This window comes from Prionailurus bengalensis, chromosome A1 (assembly GCF_016509475.1).
Source record: "Prionailurus bengalensis isolate Pbe53 chromosome A1, Fcat_Pben_1.1_paternal_pri, whole genome shotgun sequence".
Taxonomy (NCBI): Eukaryota; Metazoa; Chordata; class Mammalia; order Carnivora; family Felidae; genus Prionailurus; species Prionailurus bengalensis.
In genome coordinates this window covers 10,161,336-10,178,661 of record NC_057343.1, presented here as the reverse complement: position 1 = coordinate 10,178,661, position 17,326 = coordinate 10,161,336, and positions in this window count along the sequence as shown.

Sequence of the window (17,326 nt, the reverse complement as noted above, 5' to 3'; positions counted from 1 at the left end):
GGTAATGTCATTTCTATGATTAGATTACATGAGAACCTAACTTGGGCCTTGCTCACAGGCTCTCTTCCTGGCTAGCTTTGATGAGGCCAGCTGCTCTGTTGTCAGCTGCCCTAATGAGAGGCCTACATGGCAAGGAACTGAGGGCAGCCTCTGGGCAACAGCCAGCAAGGAAGTGAAGCCTGGCAACAACCATGTGTCCTCGGAAGTGGATCCTTCCCCAGTCAAGCTTTCAGATGACACGCCGATCAGAGCTACCACCTTGATTGCAGTCTCATGAGACGCTCATGAGACGCCCTACCGCAGAGAACCCAGCTAAGCCATGACTAGATTCCTAACTCACAAAAAATGTGAGATAATAAATATGGATTGTTGGGGGCACCTGGGTGGCTCCATCAGTCAAATGTCCGACTCTCAACTTTGGCTCAGGGCATGATCTCACGGTTCGTGAGACTGAGCCCACAGCACAGAGCCTGCTTGGGATTCTCTCTCTCCCTTTCTCTCTGCCCTTTCTCCTCCCCACCCCCTCTTAAAATAAATAAATAAATAAATAAATAAATAAATAAATATTGTTTTAAACTTCTAGGTTTGTACTAATTTGTTATGGTGGCTCAAAAGAACTGAGCTAATGGGTAAAATGTCAAGAAAGACCAATTTCAGTTCATAAAGGGGAAAAAGTTCCTAAGGTCAGAGCTCTCTAACCTTGAAATGGGCTGCCTTGTAAAGCACCGTGTTTTCTTTAGCTGAAGGTATTCAGGCCTATGCTGACTCATGGCTTCTCAGAGAAGAAGATTTGAGCATGGAAGGGGTTATATACTCGGTAACCTCTAAAGTCATTTCAAACCCCAAGCTTCTGTAATTTCAGGAATGTATGCAGAAGGTAGCTTCAACAGAAATGGAAAGGTTATAACGTCTGTCTGGGGGAGTGAGATGCTGCCTTTTCTCTTACAAGTCCCGGGTGTGTTTGCCTTTGTGTAGTAATGGCAGTAAAAGGGTAAAAATAAGATAATGCCTGGGTGTTCAAGACACCAAGGCATTGCCCGTTGGTGAATCAACACTCCGTGCCAGTGTAGAGGTTGTGAGCAAAGACCCTGGCTGTGGAACTCAGCGCGGCCCCAGTTCCTTCTAAGTCATGCTCCAATGGAGACGTATCGTCCTCCCGGATGCGGCTGACAGTGCAGACTTCACCATGGCAACTAGACAATACCATGCACATAATATGGAACAAGTGTTTTTGAAATGGATGTCCAAACAAACCAAAACACCCAGAGGGATGGACTCAAGAAGAGCCTAGGGCCAGAGATGGAACTGGAAACAGAAAAGCTCACGATGGGAGAAATCGCTGCCTGGGCTCAGGCTGCCCGCCTCGACCACCTTGTCACCACAAGGCAGAGTGGAGGAGAGCTGTGGGTACACCGGGGCATCTTGGAGCTCCGGACAAGGTGTATCCGGCAAGGGTCACGCATCATCGCAAGCCCCGGCAGGAGCTGGCCCTCAGGCAGGACGTGGGCCATCAGATGGTCTCTCTTCCAGTCCAGAGCTGGGGTGGGGATATGTCTATGCATACGGATTTTGCCCAAGGCTCTGCCTTCTCAGTGTGATGATGCGGGATTCTGACAGACACTTGCCTGCTTCCTCCACACGTTGACTCACGCATAGAAGAAACACAGGTTGAGCACCAGTGGTATACCAAGGGCGCTACCAGATGCTGAGGCCTCAAGAGCTGAAAGGTATGCTACCTGGCCCTCACAGCATTCGCTGTTTAGCGGGGTCACAAACAAGCAAATGAGGTGATGCAAAATGATTAGTTCTCTGCTCCAGGTAACCATAGACCGCTGTCAGGTTAAAAGAAGCACCTCTTAATTTCTAGGAAAGCCAGGACAGACCCCTTCAAGTCCACGGTGGCCATGCTGCCTTCATGTCATCCATTCACTCAACAACATTTATTTGTCACCTGCACGTGTCATGCACATGTTACTAGATTCTGAGGATATTAAAAGAAAAAATCATGGGGCGCCTGGGTGGCTGAGTCGGTTGAGCGTCCGACTTCGGCTCAGGTCATGATCTCGCGGTCCGTGAGTTCGAGCCCCGCATCGGGCTCCGTGCTGACAGCTCAGAGCTTGGAGCCTGTTTCAGATTCTGTGTCTCCCTCTCTCTCTGACCCTCTCCCGTTCATGCTCTCTTTCTCTCTCTCTCTGTCTGAAAAATAAATAAACGTTAAAAAAAAATCAGGATTCAGAGAGTCATTTCTTACGCAAAAAATGGGAAGAGAGCATTGTAGGCAAAGGGAACAGTGCATGCAAAGATATAGAAATAAGAAAATAAGGTATCACCTCCTCTACTCCCCCAAAACCCAAAGGCTTGGTGGACTTTGGGACTAAGACTCCCGTTCCTACAGATGCCACCTACGTCTGAAATGCTCACCCTGTGCACTGTGCTCTCCCTAAATGTTATTCTTCGGTGCCCTTGCCCTTTCCTGGCATTAAATTTTGACTAAGTCAACATTTCCTAGAAAGAGCGAAGGAGATACTTCCTGGTTTTTAGCAGGGATTAGACTATGAAACCCTAGAACAGTGGAGAGGACGTGGGGATGTTAGCCATCCTTCCTTACTAAGAGAACGCACAACTTTTAACAGGATACATGCTTCCTCGGAGAAAAGATGACCTTTACCTGCCTCCTTTGCAGCTATATATGACACGTGATTCATTTCTGACGGAAAAGTTAAAAACGTCACAGGCAGCTTCTGGGAACTGTCCTTAAAGGAAAGGAGTGCATCCTTTTGTGCGCCTTCTCTCTGCCTGCCGCCTGGAATGAGAGCATGTCCGCTGGAGTCTGAGCAGCCATCGTGAGCCATGAAGAGGAGCCCACGTGCGGAAGGTGGGAGAGCAGCAAAGCAGGACAGGCTCGCCCTGATGACTTCATGAAGCCCCTTGACTGCCTGACTTTTTACGTGAGAGAGAAAAGAATTTTTATCTTGCTTCCATCTTGGTGGCTTAGCATTTTCTGTCACCCTGTAGGTGAACCTAATCTTAACCGATATATTGAGCATTAGTTTCAGACCAGAGTTTGAATCCCGAAGGCTTTCCTGAGTAGCTGAGGGGCTTCAGGTAACTTACTCAGATTCTCCAACCCTCTGTCTTTTCAGCTACAAAATAAGAATAGGAATGCTTTCCAACAAAGCTATTCTGCTGTTCAGAGACTAATGAAATGAAATATGTAAAGATTCTAAGACGGTATGGTCACACGGTCAAAAATCAATTAATTGTTTGATTAAATGAGAAAGACACAGTTTCGTGGCTCCTCGGTGATAGACTGGATAAAATTAACCTTAGTACAAATGGCCCCAAATAATCTGATCTTTGTCCTACATTTTGTTGCCCAGATTCCCCTAGAGGTATAACAGCAGCATGCTGGCTCTTGCCTATGTGCTTCTGGAAATGCTGTTCCCTCTTCTGGAAGACCTTGCCTGTCTGTCCCTCCTTTATGAAGCAATTCCCTTCATCCCTCAAAAGTTAGCCCAAGGTTTGTCTCCTCCAGGCTCAACTGCCTGGTCTGGATGATATGCCCCCACGGCCCCCATGTTGAATTAAAAAAAAATTTTTTTTTAGTGTTTATTTATTTTTGAGAGAGAGAGAGAGAGAGAGAGAGCGAACAGGGGAGGGGCAGAGAGAGAGGGAGACACAGAATCCGAAGCAGGCTCCAGGCTCTGAGCTGTCAGCACAGAGCCTGACACGGGGCTCAAGCCCACAAACTGTGAGATCATGACCCGAGCCGAAGTCAGACGCTTAACAGACTGAGCCACCAAGCACCCCTGAATTTTAGAGTGGCTCTGATCTCTCTGAAGGCAGAGACTATATCTTGACTGACTGTGTGCCACAGAGACTAAAAACAAAGCCTCGGTAAATATTCACTAAGTAAATACTGGCCCACTAAATATATAGTGAATGAATGAATGAGAGGATAAGGGAGGGAATGGCTGACTAGGTGACCAGGCATTCTTAGAATATAAGTAATTAAACTGCTTTGGTTAAAAAGATCTGGAATGTTGGTAAATCAGCCAATAATTTATCCATTTAAAACACTCTCTCCTCCAAACAGAAGTTCTTTGTATAGTATTTCACAAATAGAGGAGAGATGGTTTAAAAATAGGTTCCATTTAATGATCATTTCTCATTGTAGGAGAAATTTTAGACACACCTAAACTTCTACTGTAGCCATTAAAACTATGGGCTTATACTTAGAAGGGGCATGTTTTTGCTCAAATTCCAGGGACAAGATCAAAGAGCTTTACCTTGAATTTGCTTTTATATATGATTTATGATGTAACCAGGAAACCTCAGTCACTAGAGCTTAAAGAGCCCCTTCTATCATAATAGGATTATATATACATAATAATTATATAAATATAATTATCTATTGCTATGGACTGAATGTTTGTGTCCTGACCCCACCCCCAAATTCATATGTTGAAATCCTAAAGCCTGATGTGATGATATTAGGAGGTGGGGCCTTTGGGAGGTGCTTCCCTCATGAGGAGGAGCCTTTATGAATGATATTCGTGCTTTTATGAAAGAGACCCCACACAGCTCCCAAGTCCCTTCTGCCACATGAGGACATAAGGAGAAGTCTGCAACCTGGAAGACAGCCCTCACCTGACACGGATCTCAGACTTCCAACCTCTAGAACTGTGGAGAATAAATGTTGGTTATTTATAAGCCACCCAGGTCGTGGTAATTTGCTAAAGGAGCCTGAATGGCCATTCATTAAGCTTTCATATTCTTTTTTTCTTTTTTTTTCTTTTTGAGAGAGAGAGCGACGGAGAGGAGAGAGTGTGAGCAGGGGCAGGGAAGGGGAGAGAGAGAGGGAGACACAGAACCCGAAGCAGGCTCCAGGCTCCAAGCTGTTAGCACAGAGCCCGACTTGGGGCTGGAACCCAAGAACCGCGACATCATGACCTGAGCGGAAGTCAGACGCTCAACCGACTGAGCCACCCAGGCGCCGCAAGATTTCATATTCTGAGCTAACAACTGAGCTAACGGAGATGGCAGAGGGAATGTTTAAACCTTTTAATTCCAGCAGATTGGGGGTAGAATTGATGTCCACACTCTTTGGAAACAACAGATAGATCTTCCACCACTTAGGATTATCAGGGTAGGTCCTGATAATCCTACTGTAAATTGAAAATATTTTTTTTTTAATTTTTTTTCAACGTTTTTTATTTATTTTGGGGACAGAGAGAGACAGAGCATGAACGGGGGAGGGGCAGAGAGAGAGGGAGACACAGAATCGGAAACAGGCTCCAGGCTCCGAGCCATCAGCCCAGAGCCTGACGTGGGGCTCGAACTCACGGACCGCGAGATCGTGACCTGGCTGAAGTCGGACGCTTAACCGACTGCGCCACCCAGGCGCCCCTAAATTGAAAATATTTTAAGTGGAAAATGCATTTAATATACCTAACCTATCAAACATCATAGCTTAGCCTAGCCTACCTTAAACGTGATCAGAGCACTTACATTAGCCTCCAGTTGGGCAAAATTAACACAAAGTCTCTTTTATAATAAAGCATTGAATACTATACTGAGGGTTGTCTGGGTACAGAATGGTTGTCATCGTATTATCAGCTTGCGTGGTTGACTAGGCACTGTGGCTGTGCCCAGCATTGCAAGAGAGGATCAGACCACACCGCTAACTCTGGAGGAAAAATGAAAATTCAAAATATGGTTTCTACTGACTGTATATGACTTTCACATACATCTTAAAGTCAAATTATCATCTGTCGGGGACCGTCTACAGACATAATTAGTGATCCAACAAGAGCCTTTTCCCTTCTTTTCAATAAAAATCTCTAAATACCTTGTGGGTCTAGTATTTTTTAAATAATTTAAAAATATCTTCCCCGGGGCGCCCGGGTGGCTCAATCGGTTGAGCATCCGACTTCGGCTCAGGTCATGATCTTGCAGTTCGTGAGTTCAAGCCCCGCGTCGGGCTCTGTGCTGACAGCTCAGAGCCTATGGAGCCTGCTTCAGATTCTGTCTCCCTCCCTCTGCCCCTTCCCCGCTCATGTTCTGTCTCTCTCTGTCTCTCAAAAATGAATAAACGTTACAGAAAAAAAAAATTTTAATATTTTGCCAAATAAACTGTTCTGTGAATCAGGTAGATACTAGCAGAAATCACAGTTTAGAGTTGAGAGTGATCTTACAGATGGAACATCAAGCCTAATTAGTTCATACAGGTGAAGTTTTAACTGTGATTTCAACAACCCAACATTTATAAAATCCATTTACTTTACTCTGTGACCTCATACTCTGCTTCATTATGCATTTGAATGTTTCCATGTCCAGCAGCTGTCTTCCTCTCTTTCCATACTTCTTAGAAGAAAAAGAACAATTAGTGATGAACATAGTTGCATTTTTGTTTAGTCTAGGAGCAAGAACCCAAAGGATCGAATGTCTAATTAGACTTACCTAAACCTTGTCAACTTCTAACATTCTATCCCCCCTTGTTCATTTCTCTCATGCATTTGCAATTTGTTTCTAACTCCATTAAGAAATGACAACCAAGGAGAATTTCTTTTTCATTGTTATTTTATAGGAATTTAAAAAGATTGTACTTTTCACCGAAAAATTAACCATGGAAGAGAGACTCAAGTTACCCCATGAATATCTAGAAAGCTTACCTGGTCAAGTCTTACCTGAAAGAGTGCTTTTATGTTCTGTAGCCCTTCTAGAGTCATGAGATGTTCAATCTCATCAAAACAGAAAAAAAGTTAAAAACATATAATACTAATGGTAATGCCCATAAAATGCAACTTCTGGAAACCCATAATTTCTCCCTTTATGAGAAGCCAATGAGACAGCTAAGCCTCCGAATAACACTTAGGATAGCCCAACCCTCATTTTTCTAGCCTCTATTCCAATTCAACTGACCTCTTAGTGCCCAGTTCTGGGGGAAGATTGGCTGGATGGGGTTGGAAGGACGGAAGAAGTAGCGAGGCAGGAGGAGGAGAGGAGAGGACAGTTGAAGACCTGTCAGGACCTAGACGGAAATGAGAAAAGGGAGACTGAAAATGTTTTGCTACATCATATTACAGAGACTCTCTTTCTTTCCTGTCAGATGTCTTGTTCTGTAGTAGTTCTGTCCTGCTTTCTGCCACATTCTCTGGCCCCAGTTCCATCACAACCCAGGCTGAACCAAGAGGAAGTCTTGGGAGAAGTGACCTGGGAACATTTTCTGAAGCTATGGCTAGGGGGCCCTTGGTACACTGGGTGTGAGGGAAACCAGCTGTCTTTTAGTCATCTGTCCTTAGTTCCATACACAGACCACCAGAGGTTGCCTCCTCTCACCCCCAGCCTCTGAGCTACCATCTCAACGATTTGGCTTTTATAAATGAAAATGTCTAAACTTCTGGCTTAGAATGAATGAATAAACCGTGCCCAGTGAGTAAAGCCAAGTTAAGCTCCGGTGTCCTTGCACCATGTCACGAGACTTGAGGAAGATACCAAAGGGTGAAATTGGCTATTTCCCCAATAGAATCATCCTCTGAGATCACTACGTCCAGCCCTCCAAGCTTCCAAGGTGGTGGCCTTTACCATAAAACTCAGACCGACACCCAAGCTATTGAGAGACACATCATTTCATAAAATTGAAGTACCTTTCAAAGTCTATCCTGAATGATCCCATGATTACTTTTTAATTTGCTTTCATCAAGGAACCAAATTGGAAACCCAGCTCCAGAAGGGAAAACACTCCACCCGAAGTTTCTAGTTAAAATTTCCCTGTAGAGCTTTTCTGGAAAAAAAGCCTGAACTCAAAAGGTAGTATTAAAAAGCTGACTGGGGGAATCATCTCCATCGTATCAAAGATGATTCCATCCCACTGAGGGAGCATTGCCCTTACCCAACAAAACCTATTACCACCGAATGAAAAATTTCTTGGACCAAACCTCTCTAGATCCAAAAAAAGCAGATGAGCGTTTACGAGGCTTACATACAACACATACAGAAAAAAGTACGTGAATCTGAGGTCTACCAAGATGGCGCCTCTCAGAGCATATGACTTCTCATCCTGCACCCTAGATGTGAATTCCAGGGGGGTAAAACAATTGTTTAAAGACTTTGAAAATTATTTCCCTTAAGATTGACAAATGATGGGGAAGACATGCTATCATTCCCATTGTTTTACATCGTATCTTTCTGTGTCTTTATGATTTTAAACATACAACATACTTTATGGGCCTATATGTTACATAAGACGTGTATTCCTAAACTCACAAAGTGACTCTAGGTTTGTACAAGGCAATAAAAACATGTCGCGTGTATGTTATCCTTCCTTCTGTCTTTTCACTGCCCCTGATACCTTTTCTTTCCTCTGAACTTCAAAACTTCCTGAGATTTTACGCTGTGCAATTATTTGTCCACTAACTCCCTGATTATGTGAAATTGGCCTTTGACCTTGCTCTATTTCCATTACTGAAAGAGATAAACAACAAAAAAATTGCCCTACCTCCCAGGAGGGGGCTCCCCAATCCAGAAAGAGACTAACTCATCTTCTCTCAATAAATTTACTAGAAATGCTGCTGAAAGAGGAGGGTGAACGCCATCATAAATAGTAGTAATGAAGGGCACGAAATCTACAGTCGGTGTGATTATATGATTTATAAGGGGCTTTACAGGAATCTTCATTAAAGCATAAATGTAACCAAAAAGCCTCATTTTCTCCCCAGAGCCATCTCTCCATCCCCAGGAAATATCCTATCCGTCCCTGCTTCCTCCTACATTCATGACACTCCCACAGCCTTCCAATCTTCCAGGGTTCACTCTTTGGTATCCTAATCATTCTGTTCCATCCTGGGCTACAAAAACAATTTTTCCTGCATCCCCTTCCCCCACCTTCCGCCAAAAATAATAATAATAATAATAACAATAACAATAATAATAATGAAATGGATGAAAGGTAAGTATTTTTCAGGCTTGCAGTACAAAACGCTGTTAACTAAATTTCCACTGCACTTAAGAAAACAGTTCTTAAATCTCTCAGACCTCATCAAATTTTCATATGTCATGACGGAAATCGAAAATCCAATGATCATTAGCCAACTTCTTTTGAAAAGGCAGCAATATAAATCCGTTTTGGAGAAACACGGCTACAAAACAGAGCCATTATTGTGCTTTTCCTTGAAAATATAAATCAGGCCTTCACATAATTGCATGTTTTTTAAGGCAAATTTGGAACACAAAGCAGAGAAAACATATGTCCCTTCTGGGTACTCCTGTGCTTGGCAGAGCTTGAAAATTCGTAACTGCCATCGACAGCAAGTCACATTGTATCACTAAAAAGCTTGAATGACTTGTTTTCCTACAAATAAAAACAGGGAGAAAAGCCTGACTATTTTATTTCCAAACTATCATAGCTATAGTGACAACCATAAATAATTCAGTCTACAATTGTGGAGTCACATTTTAAAGATATTATCTATTGCCCGGCAATGCATTTGGCTTTACTCAAATGCAATTTCATAGAAAATTACCTGGATAATTCTCTAATATCCTATATTAGAGGGGAATTCATGGAGCTATGATTCTGCTTGTCCTTACACTGCAGTCTCCCCAAAGCAAGTGGTTTTTATGATTAGAGTAGTTTTCCCATAAGGATTCATTTGCCTGCTGGTTGCTCATTTGCATTGCAAATGAGCTCTCCTATTGTTACAACCCAACGTCTCCGTGCTGCTCACTGTAAGAGTCTCCTCAGTCAGGATGGTTTAGGGGTAATTTCACATCTCCGACAAGGGAATTGACTAATTAATCGAATAAAGTATCCTTTTGAAAATCTGTTCCTTGAGCGGCTGTCTCTATAGCTTCAGAAAATAGATATGATCCTGTGCTCTTAAGATTCTCAAAGAGAAAATAACTCCAGAGGGTTTGGGGAGTTCTACGGGTTGAAATTTAGGAGATTCCGTGGCAGATCGTCCCGATGAAGAGGAAAAGAGGCAGGCTGCAGGGAGCTGTGCGACGAACCTACATGGTGAAAGCATCTGTGTGTCAAAAGATCATAGCATAACCTAGGGAAGAAGATGAAAAAAAAGGGAGGGGGGGGTATTCTGGGTGACTGTTCCGGGAACTGTCAAAGCCACCATCAGCCACGGCTCTAAAGAAAGATGGTCGTCTTAGCCATGTTCGGAGCAGGAAGATCAAAAGAGTAGCTTCAGTTTTGAAATAATGACTGCAGCCCAAGGCAACACGGCCACACCCTCCAACCTTGATCGAGTGTATCGTGAGCTGGCCACTGGGCACTTTATCTGCATGTTTCCATCAACCTTCACAACTCCGTAAAGGAGATTATGTTCCCTATTTTAGATGTCAGGAAACAGGGGCTCCTGACCGTCTCGGTCAGGCAAGCGTCCGACGCTTGATTTCGGTTCAGGTCGTGATCTCACAGTTCCCGGGATCGAGCCCTGTGTCGGGGCTCCGCACTGACAGCACTGAGCCTGCTTGGGATTGTCTCTCTCCCCTCTCCCCTCTAAACAAACAAACAAACAAACGCGCAAATAAATATAGGGAAATTGAGGCACAGAGAGGCCAATGAACTTTCCCAGCTTCACACAATTCACACAACTAGTAACTGCTGGAACCAGGATCCCCACACAGGCTGTCTGTGCCGCTGACCAGGTCACTGATCGCCCAGCTGGATGTTTTGGTGCCCAGCCTCTGCCCGAGGTCCTGGGCCAGCTCCCAGGGGAACACAGACAGATGAATAGAATGTGGAGATATATGGACTTCAAGACCTATACCGTTCACTATCACTCCCGTCCCTCCTCTGGACAGTCTAAAAATCAGAGTGGATTGTTTTAGCTCAGGTGACTGGTACCCTAAAGGTGGCCTTCAAATTCCCCTTTACTTGGAAGTATTCTTACTTTCTTATTTTGGTTATGGTCATATGTTGTGTGGTTAAAAGTGTGGTGACATTGGAAGAGGCAAATCCTCTCCCTTTCCTCAGCGAGTATTCAAGACTTCCCACCACAGGGAGATTTTATAGCTTGTGTAAGCTCTTAAGAGGATCCAAATTCGTTGCAAGGAGCAGCCCAAGCATTTCCCAGCTTGCTTCTCTAAATTAGTCTAAAATGAATACATTGCTGCTTTTCCAGCTGCTTGGGTAGATTCCATGGCCTCCTAGTGGTTTAAAGAGAGAAAAAGAGAGAGAGAGAGAGAGAGAGAGAGAGAGAGATGCTTCCTCCAGCCTCACCAAATAAGTAGGACACAGCTGACCTTGCATGTGTATTCTGATCAACAGTAGTGATCAAGTACTATGTAGAGGAGAATTCTGAGGCAATATTCACTCTTGGCAGAAAAAGGCCAGCGTGGATTTGCTCTGCCACGCGCACTGGAGGGACGAGTGAGTACAGGAACAACAGATCTGTACCACGAGCAAGGCAGCCAGGGAAAGAGCCAGAGAAAGACTGAGCTGGAAGAGATCTTAGGACCCATATGGTCACCCCCCTTCCTTTACCGTGGGGAAACTGAGGACCAAAGAAGATAAGTAACTTGCCCAAGGTCACAGTAAGATCACGTCTGGTTTCCTTCCACAACAGAAATGGGATGAAGCCTTCCCCTTGCTGGAACGGTTGACTGGAACTTTCCCCTGGAACCAAATGCAGAGTTAGAGGGACAAGGATGTTCCCGCAAAGGGAAGAGAGGCTCCTGTCCTACCTTCCAGAATTCTAGGCACCAGCTGTTGAAAGTCAAGATCAGAGAAGGGAAGACCAATAGCCTGGGGACAGAATCAATCAAAGCAAATCCAAGTTCATTGCTCATTGTTGTGGCAAACTGTGAAAATGGCCCTCGTCACCTGCCAGGTTACAATGTCTTCACACCTCGTTTCTGGATTTGGCGTGGAAACTTGCTGCTTTGGTCAATGGAAAATTAGAAAACGTGCCGCAAACAGAGGCGTAAAAAGTGTTTGCACAACTGGACGTGTCTTCTTGCTTATGCCGTCAGCATAAGGACACTCCAGGTCTAGCCTGCTGGAAGATGAGGGACACTCATCTCAGATTGTCCCAGGCGTCCCGGCCACTCAGGTCTTAGATCAGCTGACAGCCTGCTGGTTTCCACACGTAAGCCAGCCAGGCGTGATGAGCGCAGCTGACTCTGCGGGCATGTGAGAAACCAGCAGGGAGTGTTGGATGCCACTGAGGTTTTGTGCTGTTTGCTAGGCAGGGTCACTGTGGCACTGGATAACTGCCATGCTGTCGCTCACGGATTGGCCGGGGTCCCACCACAGGCACGTATGCCTGAAATATCAGCCCTTGCAACATTAGGTACTGTGAACCACGACTTCTAAACTCTCTTTTATATCACAATCCTCGGTGAGAATCTGTTAAACATATACATGCATGCATGCTATAAATTACATATGTGTAAATACACATACATAAGCTCAGAAAACATTGTGAGCATGTATATATATATATATATATACTCATGCACACATATGATTTATAGCATGTATACATGTGTGTGTTTAACACGTTCTCAGGGAGGATTTTGATATAAAAGAAAGTTTGAAAGTCCTGATTTTATGAAACGCTATTTCCCTTTAATATACTTGATGCACTCTCCTTCTTATTCTATTCTCTTTTATTTCCTTTTTTTTTCCCCCCTGAGTCGTGCTTATTATCATCCACTAGGCCGATTTCATGACCCGCTGGTGGGCCGGGACCTACGGTTTGAAAACCACAGCAGACCGTGTCACAGACTTTCTCACATTAGCAAACGGGCCTCATTCGTTTTTCTGTTCTCGGTACCCTTGTCAGTCACGGGCACAGTCACTCAACAAATATTTGTTGAATTCGGTTGAATTAAGAGACGCTTATAGCCACCAAATCCCTCGGTTTGCATTTTTTTTTCAACGTTTATTTATTTTTGGGACAGAGAGAGACAGAGCATGAACGGGCAAGGGGCAGAGAGAGAGGGAGACACAGAATCGGAAACAGGCTCCAGGCTCTGAGCCATCAGCCCAGAGCCTGACGCGGGGCTCGAACTCCCGGACCGCGAGATCGTGACCTGGCTGAAGTTGGACGCTTAACCGACTGCACCACCCAGGCATTTTTAATCCCTGCCTGCTGGATCTTCCTTTATCTCCCAAGACTTCAGAGTCACGACAATTACTTTTCCCCCAGCTCCGTTCCTAGACTCGACAGAAACCATTTCTGAGTCACTGTTCACACACAGCTCCATCCGGGCCAAGAATCTGGTGCCCTATCTGTCCACTCTCAGTGACAGACCAGCCGCAGAAGTGACAATCCCACTCTGAGTCTGCGCAGGTGGGTGTATGATGGTGGAGAGATAAAGGTAGGTACTGGATCACGTTAACCATTGCTTCCGTGCGTCGAGCATGCTGTCCAGCACAGAGTAGGTGCTCAAAAAATACCTATACAGTTGAACTTAGCTTATTTCAATCCTCTGGGTCTTGGTTTCTTTACAGAAAAGACAGGACGTTTGGTCTGGTTCTTCCTAGCCTTAAAAGCCAAGCTCTACGTGGTGCCAGCCAAATTTGAGTGTATGCACACGTGGGATGAGAAACTACCTACATACTGTGCTTTAACTGTGTCAAGAAGGACCCCACGTCCCCGACAGATGCTCTGCTCTGTGACCAATGTCAGAGTCCAGCTAGAGCTTTCTTCTTCACATTTGTGCTGAAGCACAACATCTTCTGCAAGGGTCAATTCAAGCTATTATCAGTCTTGCACACCCAAAAAAGAAAGAAACTTCTGGGTCTTGCCTTGGGAGGGCATTCAGAGAGGGAGGGGTATTCTATGAAGGAGCAGGTGGAACCGGAGGAAGGCTGGAGCCCTCGGGGATGGAATAAGTCTGGAGACGGTGATGATAAACTCTAACGAGCCCACAATGGGCTGGCTGTGCTGTCTGCTGTCTTTCCTCGGCTCCTTCCCCCTGGCTGTGGGCACAGAAGTTAGGGTAGAGCTGAAAAAGTCTTCCTCTCCTACATCCAAAGCCAGTACTCTATGAGCAACTCTGGCTCTTGCAGTTTCTAACACAAACTAAAAATAACTGCTGTGTGCCTGTTTTCCCACAGCTGACTTAAATATGTGCCACACAGGCCAGCCCTTTTGCTTTGAAGTGCCTTCAACCCACAGCCTCCTGCACCGCCTGGATTCCGCACCATCCCACACCCGCCTCATGCCAGGAGATTCAGATCCTGTCGCTATTCGGGACGGCAACGGGGAGCCCCCTGCCAGGCACAGCCCAGTCACTGTGTGGCCAGGGCAAGTGCAATTTGCAAAGGATCAGACCCCAGGCTGGCCACAAGCAGCTAAAAACTCACCCTCAACTACAAAATGCCCCCCGTAGCTCGGCCATCCTCTGACGATGGTGGAAGCTTCCTTCAGTCGTGGGCGAGCGAACAAGAATCTAATGGGTAGAGCAAAGGCTCCCTACACGGAGCCACTGGTTTCAGACTTTTAGAGCCGCCACCCACTTTCCATCATGACGCAGCGCCCACTCAGAAAACAAAGGCTTCACCAAACACCACTTGCGCGTCTTCTGGAAGAACTCTGGTGTGAACGACCGTCCGTCTTTCTTTAGATGCCAGTCATATTCCGGGAAATCCCTTTCCATTAGTTGATCTCACCCACAGTGTGCAGATCCTGTCCCCAGGAAAGCTCCTTTTGATAGATGGGTTGCGTGGGTCACAACGGCGAAAAGAACAAAACCCAGTTCTTCGCGCCTCATGATCCACTTCTAACCTCACCGTCCCACAGTCATCGTGTATCGGCCCCTCAGGCCCCGTGTGCCTCAATCGCTTGACTTGGCGTGTGCTGTTTCCTCCATGTGGATGGCCTCTACTGCACACAGTCTTGGGAAAACTCCTACTCATCCTTGGAGACCCGTCTCTAATGTCACGTCCTCCATGAAGCCTTTCTTGCCCCCTCCCCGTCTCCTCATTAGGAGCATGTCTTTGATCTGCAAATCTTCCTCTCTTACCGAGCTCCTCCTCCGAAAAGCAGCCACGAATCCGAATCCGTCATCCCCTGCCCGGCTTTTTGTCATTTCTCTGTTATTTACTTACTATGTTTCTTTAAATAGACTTGTTTGTTTTACATGCTACCTTCTTTAGCCTCATCCTAAATAATAGTAATTATGAAATCAAGGCTTTGATGTACTTGCTAGAGTTCTAGCACACATTTACCTGAATACTTCACTGTTACTAAAATTTTACAAATCTCAGCCTACTACCATGTCCTGTGAGGAAAAGCCGTGCTAGTTGTATAAAGTCTCCAGAGACTATATTTTACTTAAGTTTGAGTTTTCTCTGGGGCTCCGTACACGGTATTGCCCCATAAATGTTTGCTGAATTGAAATCAAATAAAAGGGATTAATTGGAACGTATTCACACCCTTGACACGTTAGCATGAATCCGATTTATGTGAGGAGGCAATTGTGACCTTGAAAAGCAAAGAATGATACTGGAAAGCAGCCGGCCGTGTAAAAAAAAAAAAGTTGCAAGACATGGAAAGGAGGGAGAGCAAGAAGCATGGCGAAGCTGGCCACGTGGGTTAGACAGAAGGGTCTGGGAGGTGCGTGCATTAGGGGAGAGGTGGTTAAGGAGCAGCAAGGACAGGGAGGACCTTACGCGGGAGGAGACCACAGCGCACCCAGTAGGATCTCTGGCTTTAAACTGGGTTATCTGCCCTGGACCCTAGGGGATTCCAGCCAAGCCCCAGAGCTCTGCCCAAGAGACTGCATAGCCCAGGACGTTGTGGTCCCCCTCCCTGCTCCCTTACCTTTTCCCCCCTCAGGCTCCAAGCCAGGCCCGCGGGGTCGGTGGCGTCCTCCCCTGAGCCAGCCCCTCCATCCCGATGGAGTGGCTGCGCATCCTCTGCCTGGCAAAGCAGGCCCGAAGCAGCCAGACCGGGGGGGTTGGCCCTCTGCAGCCCCTACTCCCCTGCAGGCTGAGGTCCAGTGGGGCAAGTCTGGGCTCTGAGCGTTACCGGCTCCCCCAGGATGGCTGCGGCGTCCAGGATGCTGTCCTGACCCCAGCCCGGAACATGGGTCCCACTCCACCGCCATTGCCCTCGAGCCCACATGCAACTCCCTTGGGAGCAGACTAAGCAGCCGCCTTCTCAGAAGTGGCACCAGAAGTAGGAAAGGACTTTGGGGTGGGGGTGGTGGGGGCAGGATCTCCGCCTTCACTGACCAAGACGAAAGACAGCAAGCTGAGCTCTTCCCGGCCTGCTTTAAGGAAAAGAGGATAAAGGAAGAAAAAGACACCCCAATATAAGCCTAGAACTACTAATTTCTCAAATATTTTTCAGTTCTGGACAGACAATGTAACAAGTAAGCAGGAAACTATTAAGACAAAATCCATAGAAGTTAAGGATTGTAATTAAATAAGGGCTACGCCAAAGTGAATCTGTCATCATTTTTATTGTAGTGCATGGTAATTAGATATAAACGACAAGTTGTTTAAGCAATAATCCTAATTACTATTAATTTTACAAGAGTGTTATGGGGGCTGCTCGGGAAAATCCCCAAAGGTGCCTGAGATTGCTGCTTTTTCGACGTATTTCCATCTTAAAGAAACAGAGGCAATAATAGATCCTAGACTTTTTTCATAGGTACGTGCCCTTTTGTATTTGTGCTCAGAGAGAGTAACACTTGCTAGTCCCTCGCCTAAATTTCTTGCTCACTGGGCTTTTTTTGAAATATAGAGACTCAGAAGAAACGCATCTCTTTGGCTGCCAAGTCAGGCAAAAGAAGTTTGTAATCTCATTTCATGTTATCGGGCTCATAATCTGGGCTCTCGGGAAAGGAACAAACAGGTAGACCGGTTATGCCGCTCAGAGGCTCAGCTGTAAGCTATAGGGTAGACTGTGGGTCCTCCTGAAGGTTCAGGATTATTGAGTGATTAAGAAGGCATCTTTCGGAGCATCCTGGATATTATTACTCGAATGCTGGATGTAGAAACTGAATCTACAGAGCCTGGGAAAACCTCTGAGTAGAGTCTCTTACTCTTGGTGCCCTGGAATTTTATTTCATGTGACCATAAGGACATAGTGTCTGTCCTGGAACAAAACCTCCCTGACGATGGTGGGTCTTATACCACAAACAGCCAAACCAGGCTTTTCCCGGATATGAGGAGGGGAGGGGAAAGAGAGCCAGAGGCGAACTGAGTTGAGTAGGATTTGGATGAGTAGTGGAGGGGAGAAGGAGTAGGGATGCTATGGGAACATGGGCATTTAAATGAAGTACCTTGGATAACTGAAGTGAGGGCCCTGGACCTCTGCAGGAAAAGGCCAAAGGGAAGAGAGTAGGCCAG